General features: G+C 41.6%; 1 long non-coding RNA gene across 2 annotated transcripts in view; it reads right to left on the reverse strand.

Annotated features, from left to right (window-relative positions):
- Positions 1 to 566: 566 nt before the first annotated feature.
- LOC112068120 (uncharacterized) overlaps positions 567 to 14,868 on the reverse strand; it is a 22,358-nt gene continuing 8,056 nt past the window's right edge. The window contains exons 3-4 of one of the 2 annotated variants that reach the window (XR_002893514.2): positions 9,631 to 9,739; positions 567 to 721 (exon numbers count right to left, since the gene is read on the reverse strand). This is a non-coding gene — a long non-coding RNA (uncharacterized lncRNA). The remainder of the gene's footprint in view (positions 722 to 9,630; positions 9,740 to 14,868) is intronic. The other variant, XR_011475108.1, reaches the window with a different exon arrangement.

Below are 14,868 nucleotides of genomic sequence, written 5' to 3' on the forward strand. Positions count from 1 at the left end.
CGTCTGGATTACTGCAACTCGCTGTTGGCTGGGCTCCTGCCTGTGCCATTAAACCCCTACAACTAATCCAGAACGCCGTAGCCCGTCTGGTGTTCAACCTTCCCAAGTTCTCTCACGTCACCCCGTCCTCCCGCTCTCTCCACTGGCTTCCAGTTGAAGCTCGCATCCGCTACAAGACATGGTGCTTGCCTACGGAGCTGTGAGGGGACGGCACCCCGTACCTTCAGGCTCTGATCAGGCTCACACCCAAACAAGGGCACTGCGTTCATCCACCTCTGCTGCTCGCCTCCCTACCTCTGAGGAAGTACAGTTCCCGCTCAGCCACAGTCAAAACTGTTCGCTGCTCTGGCACCCAATGGTGGAACAAACTCCCTCACGACGCCAGGTCAGCGGAGTCAATCACCCTTCCGGAGACACCTGAAACCCCACCCTCTTTAAGGAATACCTAGGTTAGGATAAAGTAATCCTTCTACCCCCCCCCCCTTAAAATAGTTAGATGCACAATTGTAAAGTGGTTGTTCCACTGGATATCATAAGGGTGAATGCACCAATTTGTAAGCTCGCTCTGGATAAGAGCGTACGCTAAATGACTTAAATGTAAATGTAAAATAGCCGCAGGCAAAACAGTTGAAACTGGCGCAGCAGCAGGGCCAGGTGGACTGGGGACAGCAAGGAGTCATCAGGCCAGGAAGTCGTGAGGCATGGTCCTAGGGCTCAGGTCCTTCGAGAGAGAGAAAGAAAGAAAGAAAGAAAGAAAGAAAGAAAGAAAGAAAGAAAGAAAGAAAGAAAGAAAGAAAGAAAGAAAGAAAGAAAGAATGAGAGAAAGAGAGAGAGAGAAAAAGAGAATTAGAGAGAGCATACTTAAATTCACACAGGACACCGGATAAGACAGGATAAATACTCCAGATATAACAGACTGACCCTAGCCCCCCGACACAAACTACTGCAGCATAAATACTGGAGGCTGAGACAGGAGGGGTCGGGAGACTGTGGCCTCGTCCGACGATACCCCCGGACAGGGCCAAACAGGCAGGATATAACTCCACCCACTTTGCCAAGCTCAGCCCCCGCACCACTAGAGGGAAACCTTCAACCACCAACCTACCATCCTGAGACAAGGCAGAGTATAGCCCACAACCGAAGGGGGGGGGGGGCGCCACCCCGGACAGGAAGATCACGTCAGTGACTCAACCCACTCAAGTGACACACCCCTCCCAGGGACGGCATGGAAGAGCACCAGTAAGCCAGTGACTCAGCCCCTGTAATAGGGTTAGAGGCAGAGAATCCCGGTGGAGAGAGGGGAACTGGCCAGGCAGAGACAGCAAGGGTGGTTCGTTGCTCCACTACACTCAATCATAGGACCTACTGAAGAGATGAGTCTTCAGTAAAGACTTAGATTGAGACCGAGTCTGCGTCTCTCACATGGATAGGTAGACCATTCCTTAAAAATGGAGCTCTATAGGAGAAAGCCCTGCCTCCAGCTGTTTGCTTAGAAATTCTAGGGACAGTAAGGAGGCCTGCGTCTTGTGACCGTAGCGTACGTGTAGGTAAGTACGGCAGAACCAAATCGGAAAGATAGGTAGGAGCAAGCCCATGTAATGCTTTGTAGGTTAGCAGTAAAACCTTGAAATCAGCCCTAGCCTTAACAGGAAGCCAGTGTAGAGAGGCTAGCACTGGAGTAATATTATCAACTTTTTTGGTTCTAGTCAAGATTCTAGCAGCCGTGTTTAGCACTAACTGAAGTTTATTTAGTGCTTTATCCGGGTAGCCGGAAAGGAGAGTATTGCAGTAGTCTAATCTAGAAGTGACAAAAGCATGGATACATTTTTCTGCATTATTTTTGGACAGAAAGTTTCTGATTTTTGCAATGTTACGGAGATGGAAAAAAGCTGTCCTTGAAACAGTCTTGATATGTTCATCAAAAGAGAGATCAGGGTCCAGAGTAATGCCAAGGTCCTTCACGGTTTTATTTGAGATGACTGTACAACCATCAAGATTAATTGTCAGATCCAACAGAAGATCTCTCTGTTTCTTGGGACCTAGAACAAGCATATCTGTTTTGTCCAAGTTTAAAAGTAGAACATTGGCCGACATCCACTTCCTTATGTCTGAAACACAGGCTTCCAGGAGGGCAATTTTGGGGCTTCAACATGTTTCATCGAAATGTACAGCTTTGTGTCATCCGCATAGCAGTGAAAGTTAACATTGTGTTTCCGAATGACATCACCAAGAGGTAAAATATATAGTGAAAACAATAGTGGTCCTAAAACGGAGCCTTGTGGAACACGGAAATTTACAGTTGATTTGTAAGAGGACAAACCATCCACAGAGACAAACTGATATCTTTCCGACAGATAAGATCTAAACCAGGCCAGAACTTGTCCGTGTAGACCAATTTGGGTTTCCAATCTCTCCAAAAGAATGTGGTGATCGATGGTATCAAAATGTCTTGTGGGGAATGCATGGGTGTCCGAGCTGTGCGCCAGAATTTTAAACAGACAGCTTTGTGCATTCATCATGTCAATACAAGTAGTGATGAACTCAATCTCTCTTCCACTTTGAGCCAGGAGAGATTGACATGCATGTTATTAATGGTAGCTCTCTGTGTACATCCAAGGGCCAGCCGTGCTGCCCTGTTCTGAGCCAATTGCAATTTTCCTAAGTCCCTTTTTGTGGACCACATGACTGAACAGTAGTCCAGGTGACAAAACTAGAGCCTGTAGGACCTGCCTTGTTGATAGTGCTCTTATGAAGCTAGAGCGCGCTTTATTATGGACAGACTTCTCCCCATCATAGCTACTGTTGTATCAATATGTTTTGACCATGACAGTTTACAATCCAGGGTTACTCCAAGCAGTTTAGTCACCTCAATTTGCTCTATTGATTAGTTTGCAGTGTACAATCTCAAATATGTGATTGGAACAGTAGCAACAGAACGTATGATGCAACAAGCATGTCTAAATAGTATTGTCTGATCAGCATCTAAATATTTTTTGGTACTGATGGGAAATGAAGGTCTTAAACTTTATTCCTCAATTTGACCTTTTATTGTAAAAGATAAATGCGAACTTCATCATCCAAGCATCACACAGAACACATCCACAGCCAAACTCATTCCATAAAGCAGTCTAAATAACAGGTTGCGCTGACAAGAAACTACAGTTAGCAACCTAACAGCTAACTAGTTTACAATGTACCACATCTCTGGTGAGCACAAGGGAGAAATGTAATCTTGTTTAGAAAAGAGATGTGTGTCAGCTAAGCTAACAGCAGCTAAATTCTTTATGATGGCAGCCATGTTTGTTTATGTTTGACTTGGCGAAAACTCCCTAATCCCAGAATGCCATTCACTATAAGATGCAAATAAACAAAGTCAAAGATGGCTTTGCTCATTGCCTGAAAAATATAAACTTAGTTTAGCCACTTTTCAGCATATTACAAATTGTCGATGTAATTGTTACAGTCTATACAAGACCCGGAGGACATGATTTGACAAGTCGTTTACCGTTTTTGACAAATCACAAAGAAAATAAAAAAATTCACCTCACAGATCATCACACCAAATACAAGCCTACTGCCTAGCCTAACCATAGCGCGAAAGCAAAACAGGGATAAAACCTTTTTAAGGGGGTTTGTGGGGGGGGGTTCATTTCATTTGTGGTGGGGTTTCAAGTCCATGGGGGGTAAAAATGGGGCAATATATCGTGGGGGGGGGTATGATGCAGGTAATATTACTATGATCGGGGATTTATCAATAAATGGGGGGCAAACACAAGAGAAGTTTATACGCTAAATAAAAACAAAACCCCTGAAAAGGGGGGTCTGAGCTTGCAACCCTGATGTACCAAAGTCACGCCGCATTCAAAACAACTGGGAACTCTCCGACTTCCGACCAGTGCGTTCAAGACAACTGGGACCTCGGGAAAAAACGAGCTCCGACTGGGAAAAATCGCTTTGAACGGTCATCCAAATTGGGAACTCAGGCCTCTTTCTAGAGCTCCGACTTTCCAACCTGACATCAAGATTTTACCTAGTTGACAGTTGTCTTGAAAGCACCATAAATCAGTCGAGTGAACTATCCCTTGTTATAACATCTTTGGTCTGACAGACGCTTACGTGACAACCAGAATGCATTGTATGATGTCAACAAACATGGCGCCGCAAATAGCTTAGCATTAGCTCATCATAATCAGTCAAATATTAATTTACACACATCACATGTGTCCATTACAATCGGAATGCAAGATTTGTCACCAGTACTTGAAAACATGTGAATAAAACAGTAAATACATTATGATCCATACATACATATGGTGTGCTACAGCAGAAACGACAACACGATATACAGAAAATAAGCCATTTACTTTGATAGGAGCCATTTACTTTGATAGGAACACACATGTCCAAACTCCAATTTGTAAGGAAAACAACCATGAAGTCAATGCGGGCACCAGCCAGAAAATGTGCTGGGGGAAAACGTTGCAATGTCTTCATACTTGATCTGGGCAAACACTAGGGAAGTGATTGGGCTCTCGTTGAAGAGAGAAGTGTGTCCTCTCAGTAAAGCCACAAACATAAATTGTCCGCAACAGTGAAATGGTCTACATCTTATGCAAATTCACGAGGATTCAATTCAATTCAACCTCAATTCAAACTGTTGTTAGAAAATAAAACTTGTTAGAAAATAATTAGAAATGTACAAGTTGAAATATAGCTTATAGATAATTAGCAGGCAGCTTGCCTTGGTTTGAGGGAAGCGCAGGTAACTGTGCTGTTCCGTGACAATCACATTTTGGAACAGTGAGAGCATTCTGACATTACGCACATGAAAAAACTCATGCAGGGGCGACGGTTAGAGATATTTGGAACTCACGCGTGAAAAGGTTAAGCTTTGCAGTCATTTCAGTCGCTACAGTAGCTGATGTGTTTACTGTTGAGTCATTAGCATAAGTAGACACACACAGTGGCATGTCATTAGTAAAGATTGAAAAATATAAGGGGCCTAGACAGCTGCCCTGGGGAATTACTGATTCTACCTGGATTATGTTGGAGAAGCTTCCATTAAAGAACACCTTCTGTGTTCAGTTAGACAGGTAACTCTTTATCCACAATATAGCAGGAGGTGTAAAGCCCTAACACATACTGTACGTTTTCCAGCAGCAGACTACAGTACGATCGATAATGTCAAAAGCCGCAAAGTCTACCAAAACAGCCCCACAATCTTTTTATCATAAATTTCTCTCAGCCAATCATCAGTCATTGTGCAAGTGCTGTGCTTGTTGAATGTCCTTCCCTATAAGCATGCTGACAGTCTGTTGTCAATTTGTTTACTGTAAAATAGCATTGTATCTGGTCAAACACAATTTTTTCCAAAAGTTTACTAATGGTTGGTAACAGGCTGATTGTTCGTCTATTTGAGGCAGTAAAAGGGGCTTTACTATTCTTAGGTAGCAGAATGACTTTTGCTTCCCTCCAGGCATGGGGGAAGACACTTTGGGCTGGTGTAAACTAGCCCGTGTTGGGCTGGTGTAGGCTAGCCCGTGTTGGGCTTGGTGTAGGCTAGCCTGTGATGGGCGGTGTGGGCTAGCCCATGTTGGGCTTGGTGTGGGCTGGTGTGGGCTAGCCTGTGTTGGGCTGATGTGATTTTGTTGTGGGATAGCCTGTGTTGGGCTGGTGTACCCTAGCCCGTGCTGGGTTAGACCATGTGGGGCTGATGTGGGATTGCTGAGGGCTAGCCTGTGCTGGGCTAGCCCGTGCACTGCAGACCTAGAATGTATATGTTGTTGAAGAGGACCAGAGAGTCTCCTGGGGGATTGGTCTGTTGGCGTTTCATTTTTTAAGTTCCTTTCATATGGCCAAACTAATCAGAGAGACAGATGAAAGCCAGAGGAAGGGTCACAGATACTCAGTGATGGCTGATGTCTTTCTGATGGATGGGTGCCCTTTGACCCCCCACTAGAGCAACATGGGTAGGGTAAACCAAGTGTAATGGAAGTCCAAATATTAGCTCTGAGGAGTGAGATGAGGCTTAAAGGGGCAATCCTTAGGTGAAACAGTCACACCACCTCTGTTTTGGTAAAAAGAAAGCTTGGGCGTGGGCCTGGAGAAAAGTCATAGACAGAGCTATGGATGCAATGACTGACCAATTATAGTTTTAAGCAAGTTTTGAGGAATTCCCAGAACATTAGATGAGATGCCCATTAAGTTCTAATTAGGGTTTTATCTAACATTAGTATGATAACACATTTGTCCAGTCGTGCTGATGATTATAGAATGTTTGAATTAAACATTTTCCTGATTTTGCGAGAACTTTTCTGAACACATTAAACTTCACAGAACCAATTTTGGTTTGCTGGGTATATAGTGGTTGTTTACATACCAACATTGGAGTAAAACAAGCTTATATTGTTTTAGGCATTTATAAGTTATATTCTTCAAGAATCAATGGGTATATACTACCGGTCAAAAGTTTTAGAACACCTACTCATTCAAGGGTTTTTCTTTATTTTACTATTTTCTACATTGTAGAATAATAGTGAATACATTAAAACTATGAAATAACGCATGTGGAATCATGTAGTAACCAAAAAAGTGTTGAACAAATCAAAATATATTTTCAAATAGTCACCCTTTGCTCAACCAGCATTCTCTTTCCTTCTTAATGCGTTTGAGCCAGTCAGTTGTGTTGTGACAAGGTAGGGAGGTATTCAGAAGATAGCCCTATTTGGTAAAATACCAAGTTCATATTATGGCAAGAACAGCTCAAATAAGCAAAGAGAAACGACAGTCCATAATTACTTTAAGACATGGAGGTCAGTCAATCAGGAACATTTCAAGTGCAGTCGCAAAAACCATCAAACGCTATGATGAAACTGGCTCTCACGAGGACCGCCACAGGAATGGAAGACCCAGAGTTACCTCTGCTGCAATGGATAACTAACATTAGATTTACCAGCCTCAGAAATTGCAGCCCAAATAAATTCTTTACAGAGTTCAAGTAACAGACACATCTCAACATCAACTGTGTGAATCAGGCCTTCGTGGTCGAATTGCTGCAAAGAAACCACTACTACCAATAAGAAGAGACTTCCTTGGGCCAAGAAACATGACCAATAGACATTAGACCGGTGGAAATGTGTCCTTTGGTCTGGAGTCCAAATTTGAGATTTTTGGTTCAAACCGGCGTGTCTTTGTGAGACGCGGTGAGGGTTAAAGGATGTTCTCTGCATGTGTACTTCCCACCGTAAAGCATGGAGGAGAAGGTGGTATGGTGTGGGGGGGCTTGGCTGGTGACACTGTCTGTGATTTATTTAGAATTCAAGGCACACTTAACCAGCATGGGCTACCACAGCATTCTGCAGCGATATGCCATCCCATCTGGTTTGGGCTTAGTGGGAGTGTAATTTGTTTTTCAACAGGACAATGACCCAACACACCTCCAGGCTGTGTAAGGGCTATTTTACCAAGAAGGAGAGTGATGGAGTGCTGCATCAGATGACCTGGCCTCCACAATCCCCCGATGTATTCACTATTATTCTACAATGTAGAAAATAGTAAAAATAAAGAAAAACCCTTGAATGAGTAGGTGTTCTAAAACTTTTGACCGGTAGTGTATATAATTTAATTTAAGTCCAAAAAATGTATGTAGCAACAGCAGATTGCCCCTTTAAGGTACTTACCTGGAAGGCGAGGACTTGTGTTATCATAAATCACAATGGTATATACTCTTGTATTGTATATATTCTAAATTTCAGTAGGCAAATTATTCATCATCGTGATATAATATGATATGTCATAATATTGTGTTATTTCATTGCCTTTTCCCTACAACTAAGGTAAAAGTAATTTATTTCCCTTTATTTTGCAATGAAAAGCTATACAAAAATAAGGGCCCGGGCAAGGATTAGAATTGGTACAGCACCCCCATTGTTCCTTGCCGATGAAGTAAAATAGAGCATGTGAACCCTGAACTTCAAAGTAGTCAACAAGGTTGTGATCTAATCATCCATTTACAATTGGCAGTGGGTTACATAAGCTGAATTCCTGTGCTCAATGGATCCTTTAACGGCACACTGAACCAGACATCTTCTCACTCGCTGCCCTTCAGTCGGCTATAGCTATATTTACTCCTCTCACGTTCGGACAAGTTTCCACTTGAAACAACCTATTGTTTTGGCATGGATTAGGTGTTCATGTACTGTAGCAAGCTGCAGGAGTTGAGGACATGAGGTTAAACACCATGGTCTAGTTACGGTCGATTGCCATAACGCTCTCTCGCGTTGGTCAAGATGCTGAGGGGTTATTTGCTCAACCACAGTGTAGAATTGGAAGTTAAATAAACTCCCGGGAATGAGGGCGTTTCTTCTCGGCGTGAAAATGGTGTGACACAAATGCGCTGTTGAGAAGACATTAGGCTGTTTATGGTGTATTAATTGTTTCGGAGGGAGAGGCAGTTCAAGCGTGACGCGCCCGTTAACTACCATATAAAACGTCCACATGTTTAGAACATCTGGGGAATTCAAGGTAAACAATGGGAGAGAAAAGACTTTCAGCATGTATTGTGTTTTCGGTCCAAGCCTATGAAAGCAGGAGTCATGAGCCTCCATGAGCCTGCATGTAGCTGGCCTTTTGCTCACCATGTCTGCTCTGCCAAAATGGTCACTGTATTCAATTATACCGCTCTAATTGTAAATGCTACACATCAATCAAACGTAATAATCATTTTCCATGTGACATATGGTCAGTGGAGTGCTATTCAGTGCAATATTTTGAGAATATAGCCTCAAATGTCAAAGTTTATGGCTTAGGTAAAGAAATTGTCATAATTATTATTCATTAGTGCAAATAATAATAGACAGGTCATTCAGGTAATGTTTTCTCATAACCCTAGAATATAATAGATGGGAATCTCCATCCCTCACAAAGACTTCTTGGAATAGACCTTTCAATGTTTATCTAGGCATTCATGACATTTACGTAGAATGGACAATCAAATGTTGATTTGGTTATGTCTATAGGACTAGTGTTCATATTTACGCTAATATAATTATAGAAGTTGATGCAATATGAGGTGGTTGAGCATCATTATAATATGTCAAAAATACTGTAATTACATAAATCATTGTAGTCATGTCAGTTAAGATGACATATTATTTACAGTATGTGTCACCTTTGGTGACATATTATTTACTGTATTACGTGACTATGACGACATATTGGTTTTATGAAATGCACATGACATACCAGTAGAGCAAATACTGAACACTATATTAAACGCGACCAATAAACTTTGATTTGATATGAACATGTACAAGCCAAAAGTGCCTGATATCATTGTTTAGGTGGTATACAATTCTCGGCATAGATCTAGGGCCAGAGCCAAGAAAACATCACATGTGTATACTAACCTACATTATAACACACAAGAATGCTGTGGCTACTCTGATGCATTCTGAATCCTATTTACATCTATTATTGGATTCAAGAAATAGGACTATGACTCAGTCGGAGAAACACTAGCATGATAAACAGGAAATGCTTCAGATCTGATATGATTTAGCTGTAAGTCAAATGTATTTACAGTACATGACGTAACCTTGGGTGCTTCCTCTGCCTGTACCTGTCACTCACATGGTCTCCGTCTGTCGTGGTTATACACCAAGGTGCAGCAGCACACCACCAAGACCTGACCCTGTTTGGAACACTGGAACCCACCCTCAGCTGTCAACTCATCTTCTTCCTATGGGGACATGGTAGCACTGTATTGTAATTTCTACTCACATACAATTTAGAACATTTCCACTTGAAAGGGAAGTGACAGCCAAAGAAAAAGCAAGCCTTTACTATATATATATAGTTTAGAACTTGAACATATATATATATATAAGTTCATGTTCTCATTTACAACTGCGACCTGGCCAAGATAAAGCAAAGCAGTGCGACACAAACAACAACACAGTTACACATGGAATAAACAAACGTACAGTCAATATATAAAAATATATAAATTTAAAATATATATATATATATACAGTTGAAGTCGGAAGTTTACATACACCTTAGCCAAATACATTTAAACTCAGTTTTTCACAATTCCTGACATTTAATCCTAGTAAAAATGCCAGTTTCAGTTAGGATCACCACTTTATTTAAGAATGTGAAATGTCAGAATAATAGTAGAGAGAATGATTTATTTCAGCTTTTATTTCTATCATCACATTCCCAGCGGGTCAGAAGTTTACATACACTCAATTAGTATTTGGTAGCATTGCCTTTAAATTGCTTAACTTGGGTCAAACGTTTCAGGTAGCCTTCCACAAGCTTCCCACAATAAGTTGGGTGAATTTTGGCCCATTCCTCCTGACAGAGCTGGTGTAACTGAGTCGGGTTTGTAGGCCTCCTTGCTCGCACACGTATTTTCAGTTCTGCCCACAAATTTTCTATGGGATTGAGGTCAGGGCTGTGTGATGGCCACTCCAATACCTTGACCATGTTGTCCTTAAAACTTATTCGAGGTATGGGGCAGTATTCGGAAGTTTGGATGAATGAGGTTCCCAAAGTAAACTGCCTGTTACTCAGGCCCAGAAGCTAGGATATGCATATAATTGGTAATATTGGATAGCGAACACTCTAAAGTTTCTACAACTGTTAAAATTATGTCTGTGAGTATAACGGAACTGATATGGCAGGTGAAAACCCAAGGAGAATCCATCCAGAGTTTTTTGGGGGGGAGCTCACCACTGTTTATAATGGCTGTCTATGGGAATATAAAAAGAATACCTCCCAGATTGCAGTTCCTAGGGCTTCCACTAGATGTCAACAGTCTTTAGAAAGAGTTTCAGGCTTGTTTTTTGAAAAATTAGCTAGAATTTGTAGTTTTTGTAAGTGGCTCCCATTTTGGCTGTAGTGTTTTGACGCGCGTGGATGAGAGCGTGCACTTCGTTATTTATCTCCAGTAATGAACATTCTATTCTCCGTCTTAAATTGTATTGTTTATTTACATATTAGGATACCTGAAGATTAATTAGAAACGTTGTTTGACTTGTTTGGGTGAAGTTTATTGGTAACATTTGGGATTCATTTGTATGCATTTTGAACGAGGGAAACAGGTGGATTACTGAGTCAAGCGCGCCAACTAAACTGACTTTTTGGGGATATAAAGGACTTTATCGAACAAAATGATAATTTGTGATGTAGCTGGGACCCTTTGGATTGCAAACAGAGGAAGATCTTCAAAGGTAAATAATTTATTTTATCGCTATTTCTGACTTTCGTGACGCCTCTACTTGGTTGGAAAATGTATGTAATGCTTTTGTACGTGGGGCGCTGTCCTTAGATAATCGCATGGTGTGCTTTTGCCGTAAAGCCTTTTTGAAATCTGACAAAGCAGCTGGATTAACAAGAAGTTAAGCTTTTAAAGGACGTAAGACACATGTATTTTCATGAATGTTTAATATTACGAATTTTATATTTTGAATTTCGCGTTCTGCAATTTCACTGGATGTTGGCCAGGTGGGACGGTAGCGTCATTATGGCCAAACAGTTCCATTTTTGTTTCATCAGACCAGAGAACATTTCTCCAAAAATAATTATATTTTTCCCCATGTGCAGTTGCAAACCGTAGTCTGGCTTTTTTATGGCGGGTTTGGAGCAGTAGCTTCTTCCTTGCTGAGAGGCCTTTCAGGTTATGTCGATATAGGACTCGTTTTACTGTGGATATAGATACTTTTGTACCAGTTTCCTCCAGCATCTTCACAAGGTCCTTTGCTGTTGTTGTGGGATTGATTTGCACTTTTCGCACCACAGTACGTTCATCTCTGGCGGCTGCGTGGTCCCATGGTGTTTATACTTGCGTACTATTGTTTGTACAGATGAACGTGGTACCCTCAGGCACTTGGAAATTGATCCCAAGGAAGAACCAGACTTGTGGAGGTCTACAATTTCTTTCTGAGGTCTTGGCTGATTTCTGTGTTTTGTGGGTACTATTTAATGAAGCTGCCTGTTGAGGACTTGTGAGGCGTCTGTTTCTCAAACTAGACACTGCTCGTTTTTTGTTCGCAGGGATCCATGTCCTTCAGCTCTCCTCTTGCTCAGTTGTGCACCGGGGCCTCCCACTCCTCTTCCTATTCAGGTTGAGACAGTTTGTGCTGTTCTGTGAAGGGAGTAGTACACAGCGTTGTACGAGATCTTCAGTTTTTTGGCAATTTCTGACATGGAATAGCCATTTCTCAGAACATGAATCGACTGACGAGTTTCAGAAGAAAGTTCTTTGTTTCTGGCCATTTTGAGCCTGTAATCCAATCTACAAATGCTGATGCTCCAGATACTCAGCTAGTCTAAAGAAGGCCAGTTATATTGCTTCTTTAATCAGAACAACAGTTATCAGCTGTGAATTGCAAAAGGGTTTTCTAATGATCAATAAGCATTTTAAAATGATAAACTTTGATTAGCTAACACAAGGTGCCAATGGAACACAGGAGTGATGGTTGCTGATAATGGGCCTCTGTACGCCTATGTAGATATTCCATAAAAAAATCTGCTGTTTCCAGCTACAATGGTCATTTACAACATTAACAATTTCTGATCAATTTCATGTTATTTTAATGGACAATTTATTAAAATGTTCTTTCAAAAACAAGGACATTTCTAAGTGACCCCAAACCTTTGAACGGTAGTGTCTATCTATCTATCTATCTATCTATCTATCTATCTATCTATCTATCTATCTATCTATCTATCTATCTATCTATCTATCTATCTATCGAGAGAGAGGGAGAGAGAGAGAGAGCTAGAGAGAGAGAGAGCTAGAGAAGAGAGCTAGAAGAGAGAGAAGAGAGGCTAGAGAGAGAGAGAGAGAGAGCTAGAGAGAGAGAGAGAGAGAGAGGAGAGCTGGAGAGAGAGAGAGAGAGAGAGAGAGAGAGCTATACTAAAACTCTTTAACATCGCCCTTAGGCTCTGGCATCTTCCCCAATATTTGGAACCAAGGACTGATCACCCCAATCCACAAAAGTGGAACAAATTTGACCCCAATAACTACAGTGGAATATGCGTCAACAGTAACCTTGGGAAAATCCTCTGCATTATCATTAACAGCAGACTCGTACATTTCCTCAATGAAAACAATGTACTGAGCAAATGTCAAATTGGCTTTTTACCAAATTACCGTACAACAGACCATGTATTCACCCTACACACCCTAATTGACAACCAAACAAACCAAAACAAAGGCAAAGTCTTCTCATGCTTTGTTGATTTCAAAAAAGCCTTCGACTCAATTTGGCATGAGGGTCTGCTATACAAATTGATGGAAAGTGGTGTTGGGGTAAAACATACGACATTATAAAATCCATGTACACAAACAACAAGTGTGCGGTTAAAATGGGCAAAAAACACACACATTTCTTCACACAGGGTCGTGGGGTGAGACAGGGATGCAGCTTAAGCCCCACCCTCTTCAACATATATATCAACGAATTGGCGCGGGCACTAGAACAGTCTGCAGCACCCGGTCTCACCCTACTAGAATCCGAAGTCAAATGTCTACTGTTTGCTGATGATCTGGTGCTTCTGTCACCAACCAAGGAGGGCCTACAGCAGCACCTAGATCTTCTGCACAGATTTGTCAGACCTGGGCCCTGACAGTAAATCTCAGTAAGACCAAAATATGTGTTCCAAAAAAGGTCCAGTCGCCAGGACCACAAATTCCATCTAGACACCGTTGCCCTAGAGCACACAAAAAACTATACATACCTCGGCCTAAACATCAGCACCACAGGTAACTTCCACAAAGCTGTGAACGATCTGAGAGACAAGGCAAGAAGGGCCTTCTATGCCATCAAAAGGAACATAAATTTCAACATACCAATTAGGATCTGGCTAAAATACTTGAATCAGTCATAGAGCCCATTGCCCTTTATGGTTGTGAGGTCTGGGGTCCGCTCACCAACCAAGATTCACAAAATGGGACAAACACCAAATTGAGACTCTGCATGCAGAATTCTGCAAAAATATCCTCTGTGTACAACGTAGAAACACAAATAATGCATGCAGAGCAGAATTAGGCCGATATCCACTAATTATCAAAATCCAGAAAAGAGCCGTTAAATTCTACAACCACCTAAAAGGAAGCGATTCCCAAACCTTCCATAACAAAGCCATCACCTACAGAGAGATGAACCTGGAGAAGAGTCCCCTAAGCAAGCTGGTCCTAGGCTCTGTTCACAAACACAAACACACCCCACAGAGCCCCAGGACAACAGCACAATTAGACCCAACCAAATCATGGAGAAAAAAAAGATAATTACTTGACACATTGGAAAGAATTAACAAAAAAAACAGAGCAAACTAGAATGCTATTTGGCCCTAACAGAGAGTACACAGTGGCAGAATACCTGACCACTGTGACTGACCCAAACTTAAGGAAAGCTTTGACTATGTACAGACTCAGTGAGCATAGCCTTGCTATTGAGAAAGGCCGCCGTAGGCAGACATGGCTCTCAAGAGAAGACAGGCTATGTGCACACTGCCCACAAAATGAGGTGGAAACTGAGCTGCACTTCCTAACCTCCTGCCAATGTGTATGACCATATTAGAGAGACATATTTCCCTCAGATTACACAGATCCACAAAGAATTTGAAAACAATCCAATTTGATAAACTCCCATATCTACTGGGAGAAATTCCACAGTGTGCCATCACAGCAGCAAGATTTGTGACCTGTTGCCACAAGAAAAGGGCAACCAGTGAAGAACAAACACACTATTGTAAAAATAACAATCTTATACATAACTTCTGGTACATATTATGTGGACTTATCGTTTATTTTTAAAAAAAAACCTTGTGATGCTTTAACCATTGTAATTGTACAAA

The sequence above is a fragment of the Salvelinus sp. IW2-2015 genome, unplaced genomic scaffold (assembly GCF_002910315.2).
Source record: "Salvelinus sp. IW2-2015 unplaced genomic scaffold, ASM291031v2 Un_scaffold83, whole genome shotgun sequence".
Taxonomy (NCBI): domain Eukaryota; kingdom Metazoa; phylum Chordata; class Actinopteri; order Salmoniformes; family Salmonidae; genus Salvelinus; species Salvelinus sp. IW2-2015.